This window comes from Macaca nemestrina, chromosome 7, assembly GCF_043159975.1.
Source record: "Macaca nemestrina isolate mMacNem1 chromosome 7, mMacNem.hap1, whole genome shotgun sequence".
Lineage (NCBI taxonomy): Eukaryota > Metazoa > Chordata > Mammalia > Primates > Cercopithecidae > Macaca > Macaca nemestrina.
This window is the reverse complement of record NC_092131.1, coordinates 124,951,158-124,968,911: the sequence shown is the minus strand read 5'-3', so window position 1 is coordinate 124,968,911 and position 17,754 is coordinate 124,951,158. Positions and strand designations below refer to the sequence as shown.

The 17,754-nt window shown below is 40.5% G+C and overlaps 2 protein-coding genes across 14 annotated transcripts in view; one reads left to right on the top strand and one right to left on the bottom strand.

The window, feature by feature from the left end:
• LOC105491035 (neuregulin 4) overlaps positions 1-15,769 on the bottom strand; it is a 121,013-nt gene extending 105,244 nt beyond the window's left edge. For 4 of the 11 annotated variants that reach the window (XM_071100914.1, XM_071100929.1, XM_071100928.1 and 1 more), the window contains exons 1-3: positions 15,633-15,769; positions 8,669-8,714; positions 7,807-7,916 (exon numbers count right to left, since the gene is read on the bottom strand). The gene's annotated coding sequence lies outside the window, so the exon portion shown is untranslated. Of the gene's footprint in view, positions 1-4,437; positions 4,575-7,806; positions 7,917-8,668; positions 8,715-8,969; positions 9,101-13,022; positions 13,058-15,632 lie in introns of all 11 variants that reach the window. The other 7 variants (XM_071100916.1, XM_071100920.1, XM_071100915.1 and 4 more) reach the window with 7 other exon arrangements.
• A 142-nt stretch (positions 15,770-15,911) lies between these two features.
• The window catches only part of LOC105491009 (transmembrane protein 266), a 150,943-nt gene continuing 149,100 nt past the window's right edge, over positions 15,912-17,754 (top strand). Inside the window, exon 1 of one of the 3 annotated variants that reach the window (XM_011757074.2) lies at positions 15,912-15,998. The gene's annotated coding sequence lies outside the window, so the exon portion shown is untranslated. The remainder of the gene's footprint in view (positions 15,999-17,754) is intronic. The other 2 variants (XM_011757076.3, XM_071100898.1) reach the window with 2 other exon arrangements.

Genomic DNA, 17,754 nt, shown 5'->3' with positions numbered 1-17,754 from the left:
ACCTAGAGCAATCAGACAAGAGAAAGAAATAAAGGGCATTCAAATTGGAAAGGAAGAAATCAAATTATCATTGTTTGCAGATGATATGATCTTATACTTGGAAAAACCTAAAGACTTCATCAGAAAATTTAGAACTGCTAAACCAATTCAGCAAAGTTAGAGGACACAAAATCAACAAACAAAAATTAGTAGCATTTCTATATGCCAAAAGTGAACAATCTGAAAATGAAATCAAGAAAGTAATCCCATTTACAATAACTACAAATAAAAAAAAGTATCTAGGAATTCATTTAATCAAAGAAGTGAAAGCTCTCTACAATGAAAACTATACCAATGCAAGAAATTGAAAAAGACACAAAAAATGGAATGATATTTCATGTTCATAGATTGGAAGATTCAATATTGTTAAAATGTCCACACTACCCAAAGCAATCTACAGATGCAATGCAATCTCTATCAAAATACCAATGACATTCTTCACAGAAATAGAAGAAACAATCCTAAAATTTATATGGAACCAGAAAAGACCCAGAATAGCCAAAGCCATCCTAAGCAAAAAGAACAAAACTGAATAAATCACATTACTTGACTTCAAATTACACTGCAGACTTATTGTAACCAAAACAGCATGATACTGGCATAAAAACAGATACATAGACTAATGGAACAGAATAGAGGACCCAGAAATAAATCCATACATTAACTCATTTTTGACAAAGGTGACAAGAACATACTTGGGGAAAGGACAGTCTCTTCAATAAATGGTGCTGGGAAAACTGAATATCCATATGCAGAAGAACGAAACTTGACCCCTATCTCTCACCATATACAAAAATCCAAATCAAAATAGGATTATAGACTTAATTCTAAGATGTCAAACTATGAAACTACTAACAAAAAAATTGGGGAAACTCTCTAGGACATTGGAGTAGGCAAAGATTTCTTGAGTAGGCTGCGCACAGTGGCTCACGCCTGTAATCCCAGCACTTTGGGAGGCCAAGGTGGGTGAATTATGAGGTCAGGAGATTGAGACCATCCTGGCTAACATGGTGAAACCCCGCCTCTACTAAAAATATAAAAATTTAGCCAGGCGTGGTGGCAGGTGCCTGTAGTCCCAGCTACTTGGGAGGCTGAGGCAGGAGAATGGCATGAACCCAGGAGACAGAGCTTGCAGTGAGCCAAGATCATGCCACTGCATTCCAACCTGGGTGACAGAGTGAGACTCCATCCCAAAAAAAAAAAAAAAAAAAAAAAAAAAGGTTTCTTGAGTAATACCCCACAAGCACAGGCAACCAAAGCCAAAATGGACAAATGGGATCATATCAAGTTAAAAGGTTTCTACACAGCAAAGGAAACAATCAACAAAAGGCTTCTCCACAGCAAAGGAGATACTCAAAAAAGAAACAATCCACAGAATGGAGAAAATATTTGCAAACTGCCCATCTGACAAGGGATTATAACCAGAATATACAAGGAGTTCAAACAACTCTATATGAGAAAAAGCCTAATAATCTGGTATGAAAATGGACAGAAGATCTGAATGGACATTTCTCCAAAGAAGACATACAAATGGCATACAGACATATGAAAAGGTGCTCAACATAACTGAACATCAGAGAAATGCAAATCAAAACTACAATGAGATATCATCTTACACCAGTTAAAATGGCTTTTATCCAAAAGACAGACATTAACAAATGCTGGAGGAGATATGGAGAAAGGGAAACACTCACATACTGTTGGTGGGAACCACTATGGAGAACACTTTGGAGGTTCCTCAAAAAACTAAAAATAGAGCTACCATATGACCCAGCAATTGCACTCTGAGATATACACCCAAAAGAAAGGAAGTCAGTACATCGAAGAGATATCTACACTCCCATGTTTACTGCAGCACTATTCACAAGAGCTAAGATTTGGAAGCAACCTAAGCATCCATCAACAGATGAACAGATAAAGAAAATTTGGTACATACATACAATGGAGTACTATTCAGCCATAAAAAATGAATGAGATCCTATAATTTGCAACAACATGGATGGAACTGGAGGTCCCTATGTTAAGTGAAACAAGCCAGGCACAGAAAAACAAACTTCGCATGTTTTCACTTATTTGTGGGAGCTAAAAATTAAAACAATTTAACTCATGGAGGTAGACAGTGGAAAGACGATTAACAGAGGCTGGGAAGGGTGGAGCAGGGGGCTGATTGGGAGAAGTGTGGATGGTTAATGGGTCTAAATTACTTAGAAAGAATCAATAAGACCTAGTATTTGCTAGCACAATAGGGTGACTATAGTAAAAAATAATGTAATTGTACATTTAAAAATAACTAAGAGTATAATTGGATTGTTTGTAACACACAGGATAAATGCTTGAGGGGATGGATACCCCATTTACCCTGATGTGATTATGCATTGCATGCATGTATCAAAATAGCTCATGTAACCCATAAATAGACCATGCTCCCACAAAAATTAAAAATAAAGCAATTTCATTTATAATAACTACAAAAATATATAAAATACCTAGGAATCAATCTAACTAAAGAAGTGAAAGATCTATACAAGCAAAACTATGAAACTCTGATGAAAGAAATTGAAGAGGACACACACACAAAAGGAAAGATATTCCATGCTCATGAATTGGAAGAATTAATATTGTTAAAATGATAAAACTACCCAAAGCAATTTACAGATTCAATGCAATCTCTATCAAAATGTGAATGGCATTCTTTATAAAAATAGGGAAAATTTTCTTAAATTTATACGGAACTACAAAAGACCTAGAATAGACAAAGCAATCCTGAGCAAAAAGAACAAAGCTGAAGGTATCACACTACCTGACTTCAAAATTTACTACAAAGCTATGGTAACCAAAACAGCATGGTACTGGCATAAAAACAGACACATAGACCAATGGAACAGAATGGAAAATCCAGATGCAAATCCACACATTTATTGCCAACTCATCTTTGACCAACGTGCCAAGAACATATAATGGGGAAAGGTTACCAGATGCAGAAGAATGAAACTAGACCCCTAGCTGTCACCACACACCAAAACCAAATCAAAATGGATTAAAGACAAATATTTAATCCCGAAACTATGAAACTACAGAAGAAAACATTGGCGAGATGTTCCATGACATTGGTCTGGGTAAAGATTTTTGGGGTAAGACTTCAAAAGCACAGGCAACCAAAGCAAAAATAGACAAATGGGATTACATCAAGCTACAAAGCTTCTGCACAAGGAAACAATCAACAAGTTGAAGAGACAGCCCACAGAATGGGAGAATATATTTGCCAACTATCCATCTGACAAAGAATTAATAACCAGAATATATATGGAGCTCAAACAACTCAATAGCAAAAAAAACCATATAATCTAAAGTTTAAATGGGCAAAAGACTTGAACAGACATTTCTCAAAAGAAGACATACAAATGGTCAACATGTGAATGAAAAAAACATTCAACATGACTAACCAGAGAAATGCAAATCAAAACCACGATGAAATATCATCTCACCCCAGTTAAAATGCCTTTTATGAAAACGACAAGGAATAAAAGATACTGGTGAGGATGTAGAGAAGGGAAAGCTCTCATACACTGTTGGTGGGAATGTAAATTAGTATAGCCTCTATGCAGAACAGTATAGTGGCTTCTCAAAAGCCTAAAAATAGATCTACCATATGATCCAGCAATTCCACTACTGAGTCTACATCCAAAAGAAAGGAAATCAATATATCAAAGGGCTATCTGTACTCCCATGTATATTGCAGCACTATTAGCAATAGCCAAAATATGAAATCATCCTAAGTGCCTATCAATGGATGAATAAAGAAAATAGGATATACGTACACACTGGAGTATTATTCATCCATAAAAAAAGAATGAAATCCCATCATTTGCAGCAACATAGATGGATCTGGAAGCCAATTATGTAAGCAAAATAAACCAAGCACAGAAAGACAAATATCATGTTCTCACTCATATATAGAAGCTAAAACAAAGTGAATCTCATGAAGACAGAGAGTAGAACAGTGGTTACCAAAGGCCATTAATGATAGAGGAGAGGGAAAAAAGGAATATAAATGTATTTATTACCACTAAACTTGACACTTAAAAATGGTAAAGATGGTAAATTTTAAATGTATATTTTATCTCAAAAAAAGTGAAAAAAAATAGTGTATGGTTGCGGTCTCTGCAAATGTAAAATGATTTAATAATAAAGATTCACTTTATATGCTAAATATGAAATAACACAAATTCCCCAAATTAATAATTCATCAAGAATTACAGTTTCAGCCCGACACAATGGCTTGCAACTACAATCCCAGCTACTTGGGAGGCTGAGGTACAGGATCACCTGAGCCCAGGAGTTCAAGACCAGCCTGGGCAACGTGGTGAGACCATGTGTCTAAAAAAATTTTTTTTTTACTTAGCTGACTGTGATGGCACAGGCCTGTAGTCCCAGCTACTCCAGAGGCTGAGGTGGGAGGATCCCTGGAGCCCAGGAGTTCAAGGCTGTGGGGAGCAATGATCTTGTCACTGTACTCCTGGGTGACAAGAGAAACCCTGTTTCAAAAAAAAAAGTAGTTTCAAAAGCTGGTTGGAGGCTGGGCACAGTAGCTCATGCCTACAATCCCGGCACTTTGGGAGGCCAAGGCAGGCAGATCATTTGAGGCCAGAAGTTTGAGACTAGCCTGGCCAATGTCGTAAAACCCCATCTCCACTAAAAATACCAAAATTAGCCAGATGTGGTGGTGCATGCCTGTAATTCTACCTACTTGGGAGGCTGAGGCAGGAGAATCACTTGAACCCGGGAGGCAGAGGTTGCAGCAAGCTGAGATCAGGCCACTATACTCCAGCTTGGGCAACAGAACGAGACTCTGACTCAAAAAAAAAGCTGGTTGGTGAATATGATTTATAAACTCTGAGGCTACTGCCACATGGCAATATCAAACTTTCCATTCTTTGCTGCCAGAAATAGTCTTGAATTATGCATGTCTCTACAAAATGCTATAGCTCTGTATAGAAATGTAAAGGAGAAAAAAATCACAGTGCTCCCCACCCTCACTACCCTAAGCACTGCCTCTCATACATACCTTGGTCTTTCTAAAGATTTCCCATGTCCTTGAAGCCTAGAAACTCAGTCTACAATCAATATCCAAATAGGGGCCGGGAGCAGTGGCTCATGCCTGTAATCTCAGCACTTTGGGAGGCTGAGGTTGGTGGATCACCTGAGGTCAGGAGCTCGAGACCAGCCTGGCTAACATGGTATACCCTGTCTTGACTAAAAATACAAAAAGTAGCCAGGCATGGTAGTGCATGTCTGTGGTCCCAGCTACTCAGGAGGCTGAGGCAGGAGAATGGCTTGAACTCAGGAGGTGGAGGTGCAGTGAGCTGAGATCATGCCACTGTACTCCAGCCTGGGCAACAGAGCAAGACTAGGTCTCAGAAAAGAAAAAAAAATCCAAATAGGATATGTCTGTCAACATTGTTCCAGGAAAACTTCTCTGAAATAAGAGGGTCAATCAGCCTAGTTACTTTTCATATGTGTATGCTCTTCTCAGGCCTGGGGTAATTATCATGCCCTCCCACCCACAACACACATACATACACACACACAGACACACACTCTCTCTCTGACCATTTTCCTGAGTATATTTCTTCAGTATATATAATTGGTCATCCTTAACATCTCCTTGCTTACAAAGAAATATTATCTTAAAGTTCCTAATTTTTCCTCAACTTGTATCTATTTTTTCTCCTACTCAAATATTTCTTTCATTTCCATTTTATTTGCTCACCCCATATGCACAAGCCTCTTTTTCCTTTTACCTCCAACTCTCCCATCCTCACTCTCAAACTCTCCTATCCACATTCACTCTATATCCAATTCTTCAACATTTCAGTCATTCTTCCCCTTCTGCCCTATTCGTCAACCTTATCTACTGGAAAGTCTATTTCTTTGAGGACAAACCTTTTTTATTCTAAATTTATTTTTCACTTCTGTGCACTTCACTCTAATAAAAATCTGGTTCTCTTTTAGATTACAAGGTGCCTTTTTCAATAAAACCACTTACTTTACTTAATTTCTACTCTTTCTCTAACTCAATAGAAAGAATAACACCCCTTTCCTTGCTCCCACATGCCATTTTCAGATTACCATACTGTAGTCTATTTCTCGTTGTTTGAAATCTCCACCCTATCCCACATTTTGGGGAACCATTCTTAACAATCCCACATGAACACACTGTTCTTTAAATCTGTCCTCCCATCCTTCTCTCTAGTCTTGGTAGAGATGATACATTAAGAGTCCACAATTCAATTTCTGTCAGTGGTAACATATGTGTACTTGGAGAGTATTACAAGAGCCAAGAAAAATTAAATATGTTAATGATGGTCACACGGCCAAGAATGGCATAAATTGGATAAGACCTATGACTATTTCTATGCTCCTAAAATAACTATCATTCTCCATAGTCTTAAAGTTCTATAAGTTTACCTATTCTATCATTAGAAATATATCATGTTAGCCTTAGACATAAATAACCGTCTGCATTTCAAAGTAAGCCATAGCATCATAAGGTTAGAAGACCTCATGATGGGTGTATAAGCGGTAGATAAGCTTTTCTCAGCAGATATTCACTACTTGGAAAGTCTTCTAGAAAGAGGATTCTACAATTTCCAAAAGTAAATAACTACAACCTCAAATATTCTTAATTTCAAAATCTTTGATTTTTCTAATCTACTTTTTTCCTGCTGTTTTTGCCTTGTAGAGGTTAGAAAAGAACAGGCACCATCCTCTGTATGACAGCATCTCATCTACTGGAAAAGCATTATTGTTGCCCCAAGCCTTCATTTCGTTTTTGTTTTTGTTTTTTTTGAAACGGAGTCTCACTCTATTGCCCTGTCTGGAGTGTAATGGCATGATCTTGGCTCAATGCAACCTCCGCCTCCCGGGTTCAAGCAATTCTCCTCCCTCAACCTCCCAAGTAGCTGGGATTACAAGCGCTCACCACCACACTCGGCCATTTTTTAAAATTATTTTTATTTTTTTGTATTTTTGTAGAGACGGAGTTTCACCATGTTGGGCAGGCTGGTCTTGAACTCCTGACCTCTTAATCTGCCCGCCTTGGCCTCCCAAAGTGCTGGGATTACAGGCGTGAGTCACCATGCTCAGCCTAAAACTTTAATTCTATTCACGTTATTTTTAAATCACAAAGACCAGACTTAAACTTAAACTTAACCAGCAACAGCACTTTGTTGTTTCTATTTTTCTAAATAAATACATATAATTGAACATACTTCTTTTTTTTTTTTTTGAGACAGAGTCTCGCTGTATCGCCCAGGCTGGAGTGCAGTGGCGCGATCTCAGTTCACTGCAAGCTCCACCTCCCGGGTTCACGCCATTCTCCTGCATCAGCCTCCAGAGTAGCTGGGACTACAGGCGCCCACCACCATACCCGGCTAATTTATTTTTGTCATTTTAGTAGACACGGCGTTTCACTGTGTTAGTCAGGATGGTCTTGATCTCCTGACCTCATGATCTGCCCACCTCAGCCTCCCAAAGTGTTGGGATTACAGGCGTGAGCCACCGTGCCTGGCCTAATTGAACATACTTCTATACATACGGTCTTCTCAAACAGAATTGAAACCCATAAAACTAACATTACAGAATTTTCCATATTGCAGAGACTACCTTATTGTCTCTTAGTTAAATCAAACCAATGATCTAGGATTATAATTAACAAATTATGGCTACATATATAGCCCCAAAACATTTAAAAGAATGAATACTTACCTGATCTGTCCTTGGATGAAAATTTTTCCTCTAAATTGCAGAGTAGAGAGGAAACTGGTTCTCTTTTATGGTTCACACTATTTCTTCTGCTTTAATAGAATTTGTGGCCACTATAAAGAAATAAGCAAGAACAGAATATTTATATAACAATTTTAGCAATACACGAAGAGAAGGAAAGTAGAATATATATGCAAATTTCATAGGAATGTTTTTCTTTTACTTAGTGGTACCTCAAAGGACTTTTTAGTAAGAAGCAGAAGTTTCACTTTGTCGACATGTTTAATTTTTCTCCTTTTCACAACTTTTTAAGTCCCAGAAAAACTACTGTTACTATTTCCAAATAAAAGGCTAGGAGTTGGGTTAAGAGGGAAATATAATTTTACTAAAAGATTAGACGGTGGTGAGGAGCCACTTCATACTATGCAAACAGGGATTTTGGAAGGACGAGGAATTATATTTCTTTTATTATGAAAGTTACTTTTTATGTTTTGTGTTCCCCAAGAAAAAAAAGTTACAGGTATTATCACAGATAGAAGCCTAATATGGCTTGTCATTTTAATAAGGTGGTAGTCTTTGTGGGAAAGAAGAGGAAAAAAAGTAGTATATGATCTATCTTCCATTTAGAAAGTTAATTTTCTCAAAGAGCTTTTACTTTATTTGGCACTAAGATCAAGGCAATAGCTCAGATTACCTTAATCATATCAAAGTGGCATATATTAATACAAATTTTTATTTAAGTCAATAGAATGCAACAATCAATTCTTCAGAAGTTTATGGGCTTTCTGTAGTCAAACAAATAACGAACATAAAAGGTTTAAGAATAATTTTTTTTGTAACTACAAAACATAAAAAATTTATCTACCTTCAAATTTGATGCTGGTTCTTTATTTTTCTGATTCACTTTTAGTCTGTTAGAAAGTAAAAAGATAAATTTTCTCCTTTATGTAAAGATAATCATAGAATCATAAAAATTTAGAGTTAGAAAAAAACTTAGAGAACTTCTAGATAGAGTAAGCACAAGTCTCTCTAAATTAGAGACTTTCATTTATTTGCCATACTCAAAGTTACAGAATGAACTGGAGCTGGAACTCTGGAATCCAGAATGCTTTTCCTACTACTTAATGATTCCTCAAATTTATTTAGGCACAACTTTGTGTACATACGTGAGGCAGTGAGGCACCAGTGTTGAATTTAAAGTCTCTGAATCAGACTCCCCAAGTTTGAATCTCGGTTCCTTACTAGCTGTGTGATCTTGAGCAGGCTACTTAATCCCTCTGTGCCTCAGTTTCTTCATCTGTAAAATGAGATTAATAACTAGAACTCCCCAATGGGACTGCTATGAAAAAATAAATTAGTATATATAAAGCACATAGAATGTGCCTGACATATGGTAAGCATTCAACAAATGTCAGCAAGTACTAGGATTCTTTTAATAAACACATGGATATGTACTTGCTAGGTTTTATTTATTTATTTATTTATTTATTTATTTGAGACAGAGTCTTGCTCTGTCGTCCAGGCAGGAGTGCAGTGGCACAATCTTGGCTCACTGCAACCTCCACCTCCCAGTTCAAGCAATTCTCCTGTCTCAGTCTCCTGAGTAGCTGGGACTTCCAGCGTATGCTACCATGCCCAGCTAATTTTTGTATTTTTAGTAGAGACAGGGTTTCATCATGTTGGCCAGGCTGGTCTCAAACTCCTGACCTCAAGTGATCTGGGATTACAGGCATAAGCCACTGCACCCGGCCTGTACTTGCTAGGTTTTAAAATAGCCTACACTATTTTAATTATATTTTAATTTAAAATTTAATATAATTTTAAGTATTATAAAATAATTATACCACAATTGGAATAGTAGATCATTTTTGTGTTTTCAATACATGTATATGCACTCGCTGATATTCCATTTTGGCACATGAATTGTGTAGCCAAAGGAATGGGTCTTCATAGAGTACATGCAAAATTCCAAATATTAAACACATAACTGAACTCACTTAAAAACTGAATACCATTCACTTGGTGATCATTTGGGCCCATTAACATACTTAGAACATCTGACATCCAGAGGGATTTTTTTTTTTTTTTTTTTTTTGAGACGGGTGTCACACTGTCACCCAGGCTGGAGTGCGGTGGTGCAATCTTGGCTTACTGCAACCTCTGCCTCCCAGGCTCAAGCCCTCCTCCCACCTCAGACTCCCGAGCAGCTGGGACCACAAGTGTACACCACCACATCTGGCTAATTTTTAAAATATTTTTGGTGGAGAAGGGGTTTCACCACGTTGCCCAGTCTGATCTTGAACTCCTGAGCTCAAGCGATCTGCCCGCCTCAGCCTCCCAAAGTGCTAGGATTACAGGTATGAGTCACTGCACCTAGCCAGAGGGATCATTTTGTTTGTTTGTTTTTTGAGATGGAGGTCCGCTCTTGTTGCCCAGGCTAGAGTGCAGTGGCACGATCTCAGCTCACTGCAACCTCCGCCTCCCAGGTTCAAGCTATTCTCCAGCCTCAGCCTCCTGAGTAGCTGGGATTACAGGCGCCCACCACCACGCTCAGCTAATTTTTGTATTTTTAGTAGAGACAGAATTTCGCCCTGTTGGCCAGGCTGGTCTCAAACTCCTGACCTCAGGTCAGAGGGATCATTTTTTTTTATTACCCCTTCCTCTATGTGATAAAATTATTTTTCAGTAATAATCATGAAATGAAACAATAGGAAAGAGACAGTGGAAGTTGTCTTTTATTCAACTCCACTTATATACCAATAGAAAATAAAGTATTATAGTACAAAAAAGGAAATTGTAATGAAATTATCATTTTCAAAAAATAAAAAACACATATGCCTACATACTGATTTGTTTGCAGTACGAAATAACATTATACTTCTTACTTTCTTGATTTCTTTTTTAGTTTTGAAGCAACTATTAACAATGAAAAAAGAAAAAAAATCAAAGTTAAATGTATTATTTGAATTCAATTATTCAAGACGGGGCCGGGCACAGTAGCTCATGCCTATAATCCCCAGCACTTTAGGAGGCTGAGGTGGGTAGATCACTTGAAGTCAGGAGCTGGAGACTAGCCTGGCCAACACGGTGAAATCCTGTCCCTACTAAAAAAATAGAAAAATTAGCCAGGCTTGGTACCAGGCACCTGTAGTTCCAGCTACTCGGGAGGCTGAGGCAGGAGAATTGCTTGAACCGGGGAGGCAGAGACTACAGTGAGCCCAGATTGTGCCACTGCACTCCAACCTGGGCAACAGAGCAAAGCCCTGTCTCAAAAAAAATTATTCAAGAGGATACTTCCATGAAACAAAAATATTATACCTCAAAGTTTGCACTATGTTTCACTCTTAAATTTTATAAACAAACACTCTAAGTGGTCACATACAACAATGTTGAAGTAATCAAGTTCTGTTTCTTCATCCTTACAATCACTGTGCTACCATTGTTTACAAAGAATCTACTGTTTAAATGCAGGAATATGGACCATCAGGGTTGCAAACATGAACTGTGCCTAAAGTCTTGAATTACTCTGAACTTTTATGAGTTTACTTGGAAATATATACAATAACTGAGTCCATGTTTACTGAAGGACAATTGTATGAGTGGGAGTTCTCTAAATTAATTTCCATGTAGAGAACACTGTTTATTTAAAAAAATAATTAAAATATGGTGATTTAAAGTTTAAATTTGTATAGTGGCCGGACACGGTGGCTCACGCCTGTAATCCCAGCACTTTGGGAGGCCGAGGCGGGCGGATCTCAAGGTCAGGAGATCGAGACCATCCTGGTGAACATGGTGAAACCCCATCTCTACTAAAAATACAAAAAATTAGCCAGCTGTGGTGGTGGGCGCCTGTAGTCCCAGCTGCTCGAGAGGCTGAGGCAGTAGGATGGTGTGAACCTGGGAGGCGGAGCTTGCAGTGAGCAGAGATTGCACCACGGCACTCCAACCTGGGTGACAGAGCCAGACTCTGTCTCAAAAAAAAAAAAAAAAAAAAATTCGTATACAGAAATTGTTTAAAATCCAGATCCATAAGAGATTTTTCATGGAGGACTATTTTATTATTGACACAGTTTAGAATTACTGGTACATAAAAATTACTGGAAATAAAAAACAGACTTTTAGTGCGTTTATTGTAGTTTAAATTCTTCACAGATAATGAGAATTACTATTGTCCATACCCAAGATCTACTGTTCTTATTGCCTCACTCTTAGTATTCCATTCAAGGTAAAATCTGCTCTAAGTACTATCTTTGAAGAATGGGCTTGCTGCATTAAGTATTCTTAACCTACTTATGAGAAAACTTTACAATTAATTTTTATTGAGAGCCTACTGAGTCCATGGTATTATGTTTCGTATTGTATCCACACAGACTGCATGCACATGAATGTCACTAGTCAATCATTTTTGCTAAAGCCATCTCAGCAGGATTTTTTAAAAAAACAACTTAGCGGCCGGCCGGGCGGAGTGGCTCACACCTGTAATCCCAACCCTTTGGGAGGCCAAAGCAGGCAGACTTGAGGTCTGGAGGTCAGGAGTTTGAGACCAGCCTGACGAACATGGAGAACACCCGTCTCTACTTAAAAAAAAAAAAAAAAAAATTAGCTTAGTGTGTTGGTGCATGCCTGTAATGCCAGCTACTCAGGGAGGCTGGGGCAGGAGAATCACTTGAACCTGGGAGGCAGAGGTGAGCCGAGATCATGCCATTGCACTCCAGCCTGGGCAACAAGAGTGAAACTCCATCTCAAAAAAATAAATAAATAAAAATAAAAATAAAAAATGACTTAGATATTATTGTATGTACTCAAATTTAAAATAAATACCACACAAAGTCACATATATTCCATTTTTCAGGCTTTTACCAACTCAGATTGGCTTTCTACCTGTACATTCCAAATAAGAGAGGTTATATTATAACATTTAGAAGAGCTTTCAAAATATTAACATTTACATCACATTAACAATTTAAGGACTTTGGGCATTATTCAAATTTTCACTAATCACATGGCATCAGATTCATTTGTTCTATTTTCACAAGCAACTATCTCAAGAGAACAAATGCTTTAACTCTGCTATCAATCTTTTTCAGACATTCACAGAATCAACATCATCTCTATCCTCCCATAATCTTGCAGCTACATACATGTACAAATGTTCCATTTATGTGATCCTGGTACTCTTGAAAAGGTAGTCTTTTTAACTAAAAGAAAATCTGACTTACCTCAAAAGGTATCTTGGTATGGGATAGAATGCCAACTACAGCCACGTTAGAAACAAACAGGTATGTCCGGCAAGAAAGTGATATACCAAGCTTAAACCCACAGTTCCACCACTGCTTTACAACTCTTATACTTTCCTGTTGCTACTAAGCTCCTTTACTCACAAAATTCCCTCCCATTAGTCACCTGCAGTGTACTGAAGCAGCACCTGTACTATTTATAGCTCCAGGATTCCCCCACCCTCTCCTGTCAATAAGAATCACCTGGGGCAGTTAAAAATAAAAATCACAAGCCAACCCCCTCATATTAGATTTCAAGGGGTTTGAAAGGAGGCTCCAGAATCCACTTTTTTTTTTTCTAATCAGCTGAATTTATGACTCACAGAATCTGATTTTAAGCAAGTGTTCCCAAGTGAGTCTTATAAGCCAGGTAAGTTCAAGAATAATGCTCCAAGTGAAAGTGAGATCTGTGGCAGATCTTCACAGTTCCTCTAGATTGATCAGCCTCAAGGGCTATCTGAAAACAAGAGAAGGCCCAGTTTGAAGAATGCAGAATGGCGTCTTGTCCACACTTAAGTTTTCAACACCCTAAAAAATTTATCAAAGTTAGATTTTAGTTTGGGGAGGTGCTGTGAAGTAGGACATCACCAGGGGGCAGCATACAGTTGACAAATTATACATGTTTTGGGATTTTTGACTTCACAGTACAACATGAAATGGTTGCACCTACAATTTCCATAAACTCGGATTACTCAGAAAAGGAAAAAACCCAGAACACTTAAAATACCTAGGTAAACGTTATTAGCATGTAATTTTCAACACAATGGCTATTATATTATAAATAGCCATTGTAGAAAAAAATGTTTCCTTGAAGTAGCATGAACCCGAATTCAAAAATATTTTATTAGAATACAAAGATTCCTGGCAGAAATTTGAAGTGGTCTTCAAATTTCTCTCAGCAAGTTTCAAAATACTTGTCATAGTCAGAGTTAATTAGCGTTTTAACTGGATGCTTCTCAATAGTTTCAATCAAATCTTAAGTAGAGTTCTACTAAGGGGCAAAATGGAGTGGATAACAATTGGGGCAAGGTATGCCAAAGCTTTTTCTAAACAAAGTGTAGGTAGTTAAAATGCTGTCACCGACTGTCAGAAAACTATAGCTTCCCTCCCATGCATCCTCCATTAATTTTTCTTAACCCATCTCCACTTTCTCTTTTCTAGTCCGCATTTCTTCCGTCTAGAAATGTAGAAAAATCCTTTGGCAACCCAGGTAGCTTCTACAAGTATCATCTCCAAGTGTTTCTTCCTCTGAAATTCCGCCATTAGAGATTAGAGTTGAGGAGGAAATGCCGAAAGGCGAGGGAGGATCTGAAGAAATTTTACATTTTTTTCCGTTTGCCAAAAGAAGATACTTCCTGTATAAATATTCCCGTATAATTCAAGACCCAGGGGCAATTCCAAGAGGTGGTTTTGATGTCCTTCAACTCTACCATTTCCATTATGTCCATTCTAAAAAAGCTACGGCAGAAAGAAAAGACAAAGGACATTCCTGGAAGGCCAACTGGACCTAACCAAATAAAAACACTTTAGAAGAGGTACAAGAATCAGAAATCAAGGCTATCTGCAGAGCCAAAAGCCATTCTGAAACTTCGTGTCCCAGAAACAAGGGTTTCCCATCTTTTCAAATATTTTAACATAAAAATGGCAACACCCTATAGGAAAATGGCTATATTTTTAGCAAGAATTGGTGAAGACCAACGATAACAAGCTACTATGAATCTAGAAGCTGCTTAAATGGCCGTATTCACAGCAGACCCTGCAGGCACTAATTAGAAAGAGTTGTACACATTACGTGTGACAGCTTTTTTTTTTTTTTTTTAAACGACAGAGAATATCTGTGGGTGCATCCACATTGCTCAATGACTCCGCTTAACCCACCGGGTAACTGGGAACCATAGCCCCAGGACAGGCTTCTCCACCGGGGCGAAGCTGCCTCCAAGGGGCGCAATGTTACTCTTTATGCATCAAGCACAGATACACATACAGCACATACGCAGGTCGACAGTGTATCTGTGGTACTGGAATTTCATGGTGAAAGGAGATGGGGGCGTGTAAAAAGCCCTTTTAAGAGTCAGATAACGAAAAAGAGAAAAAGAGGAGAAACACTGTCCTACAATGGTCCTGAGCTGAGGCCATCAAATGAATGTACTGACAGGTATTTTTCTCGCAGGCAGCCGACTGAGAGTCAAGGGGCTCTGACTGTGCTATGACTCCGGCCACACAGAGAGAGGCGTTTTCCCCTCGGTGGCCTCCTAGCGTAGGGGGCACTGCGTGCCGTCCTCTCCCTCACCGGGCGCCCCGCGCTGATGAAATGGAGCAACTGGGAAAGTGCTCTGAAAACTGCAAAGCGCTGCGCCAAAGCGACGGGAGGTTCCCATTCTCAGCAGTACGAAATCCCCTGGGGGTCCTCCCCTTCCCCGTGAGACGCCCTCGGCCTCCGCACTTGTTGCTTCTGCGCCCCGCCTGCCTCCCTGTCAGACCCACCCTTCGCGGCCCCCTCGCCTCTCCACACGCTCGCACTCAGGTCCCGAGCCTGCCCCGCGACCCCCTCACCCATGCCACGAAGCCCGCGCTCTGCGTGGCAGCCCTGGAGATGGCCGAGCCACCGCCTCCGCCCCCTGCCCAGCTCTGGCCGCCAGCCCCTGCCCGCCGACGCCGCGGTTTCCTAGACAGCCGCGCCACCGTTCCGCAGCCTCGGGAGCGCGCGCGCGCGCGGCCGGCGGGAGGCGAGGGCGCAGGCGCGGGCCCGGCCAAGCCGCCGGCGCGAGGCCGCGCGCGCGCCCCCGAGCGCGGTGGGCGGAGGGGCGGAGGGAGCGGCAGGGCCGCGAGGGGGCGGGGGGGCGGAGAGGGGAGCCCCGGGAACGCGAGCCGAGGCCGGCGCCGCTGCAGAGCCGAGCGAATCCCGAGCCCGGGCAGCAGGTATGTGTCCTCGCAGCCGGCCGCGGCCGGAGCTTCCCTTGCCTCACTGCCCGAGTCCTGTGGTCGGGGCGGGGGGTGGGGGGACCGGTCAAGGTTTGCAGGATGCGTGCTTGGAAGGGGCTGGGATCTTGCCGCTGACCTTCATCCCCCTGGCCGGGGGAGCCAGGCGAGGGTGCGTGGGGCAGCCCAGGGCTTCAGCTCCAGCCTGGGGACCTGCTTCTTGTCACATGCTTCTTATTTATTTTTGCAAAGTGCCCTGGTTCGGGTCCAGCTGCAGATGCCTTACCTCCCATTCTTTGCCTCCGTGTGCCATCTTGCATTTATTAATAAAACATGCAAGCTGGAGGTGGGGGTTACTGCTGGGGGGAATCCCATTGCAGTATGGCAGGCGGGCGCCTATTTTCGGTTTTCAGACGTGGTATAGAGGTGGAAATCCCACACCCTGAGGATTTGTGGCTTGCTTGGTCGTGACCACTTCCTAGTGGGCTTTCCCGGTTTGTCGGGAGGTGCTTCAGCGGCAGGATGGGCTGTCTGGAAGGGATGGTGGGTTTTCACCGTCAGGCCAGAATCCCCTTCAGGGGATAGGTGCAAGCTAGGGCAGGCAGTTCCCTGCTTGCTAACTTGCCAGGGAGTCTTAAACCTAGAAAATTGTCTCCCTTGATGGCCGAGAAAAGGCCTTCAGCAGAATCCCTGGGACTTACATACTCAAACTCATTACGGTTTTGCATCTGAACATTACTAAAGCTAGCCACCTGTTGGAAGTCAGACCCCATGAAAGCCCCCATAATCTAGCTTACCCATCCCTGTTTCACAGTCACCAATACTGAGCTAGCAATAGGCCCATATGGGTTCCTTCTATCCTCTTTAATGCTGCTTGGCTTTTGTTTCTTTTAAAATAAAACCTACCTATGATTTGATGCCCTATATGTTAGAGGTTGAAATTGTATGATTTGTTTATGTTCCGTACACCTATCACATCATATCCTAAAGACTGAATTTCTCTTCAGTGCATGTGTTTATTTCCCTGGCTTTTCACCTTGCTTTGAGCAACAGTGGGGAAAGTGGGATGTATATAACTGCTTACCTCCTCCCCCAAATACCTCAACCCTAAAATATTGTGACGAAAAGAATAGTAACAGCTAGAAGCAAAAAATGAAAATGGTTATCACAAGATGTTGGGATATGACAGCTGAACCGTAATTGCTTCTAAAATGTGGTCACAGTGCCACATCTAATCACGAGAAGGACACGGTTCTAAAATGTTCACATGTATCAGGTACTGAGCTAAAACTATTTGTGTATGATCTCATTTAGTCCTCATAACAAACCTCTTGTGTCCATGTTGAAGATGAACAAGCTAGGACTTAGAAAGGTTAACTGACTTGCCCAAGGTCACACAGTCAGGGACAGGGTAAAGATGCAAACTCAAGCGCATGGGGATACTGGAGGTGAGGAGCCCTGAGGGGGCTTTTCCTCCAGGTGTGGCTGCTCCATGTACCTTTTCATTAAAATCAAGCTTATGCATGAGCACATTAGCTTGGATCCGATTTTCCATTTCATAGATTCTACACCAACTTTGTGGCTTTCCAGTAAGAAAAACTATTTTTTCACAATGGGTCGGTATGGAATTTTTTGAGGTGGCACTAAACCTATAAAAAGCGGGGTCCAAGATGTGCTTCCATTTAATTCTCCCACACAAGGAGTTGAGTTTAAAAAGTTGTTTCCCTCCAGATTTAAACTCATAAAATGTATATGC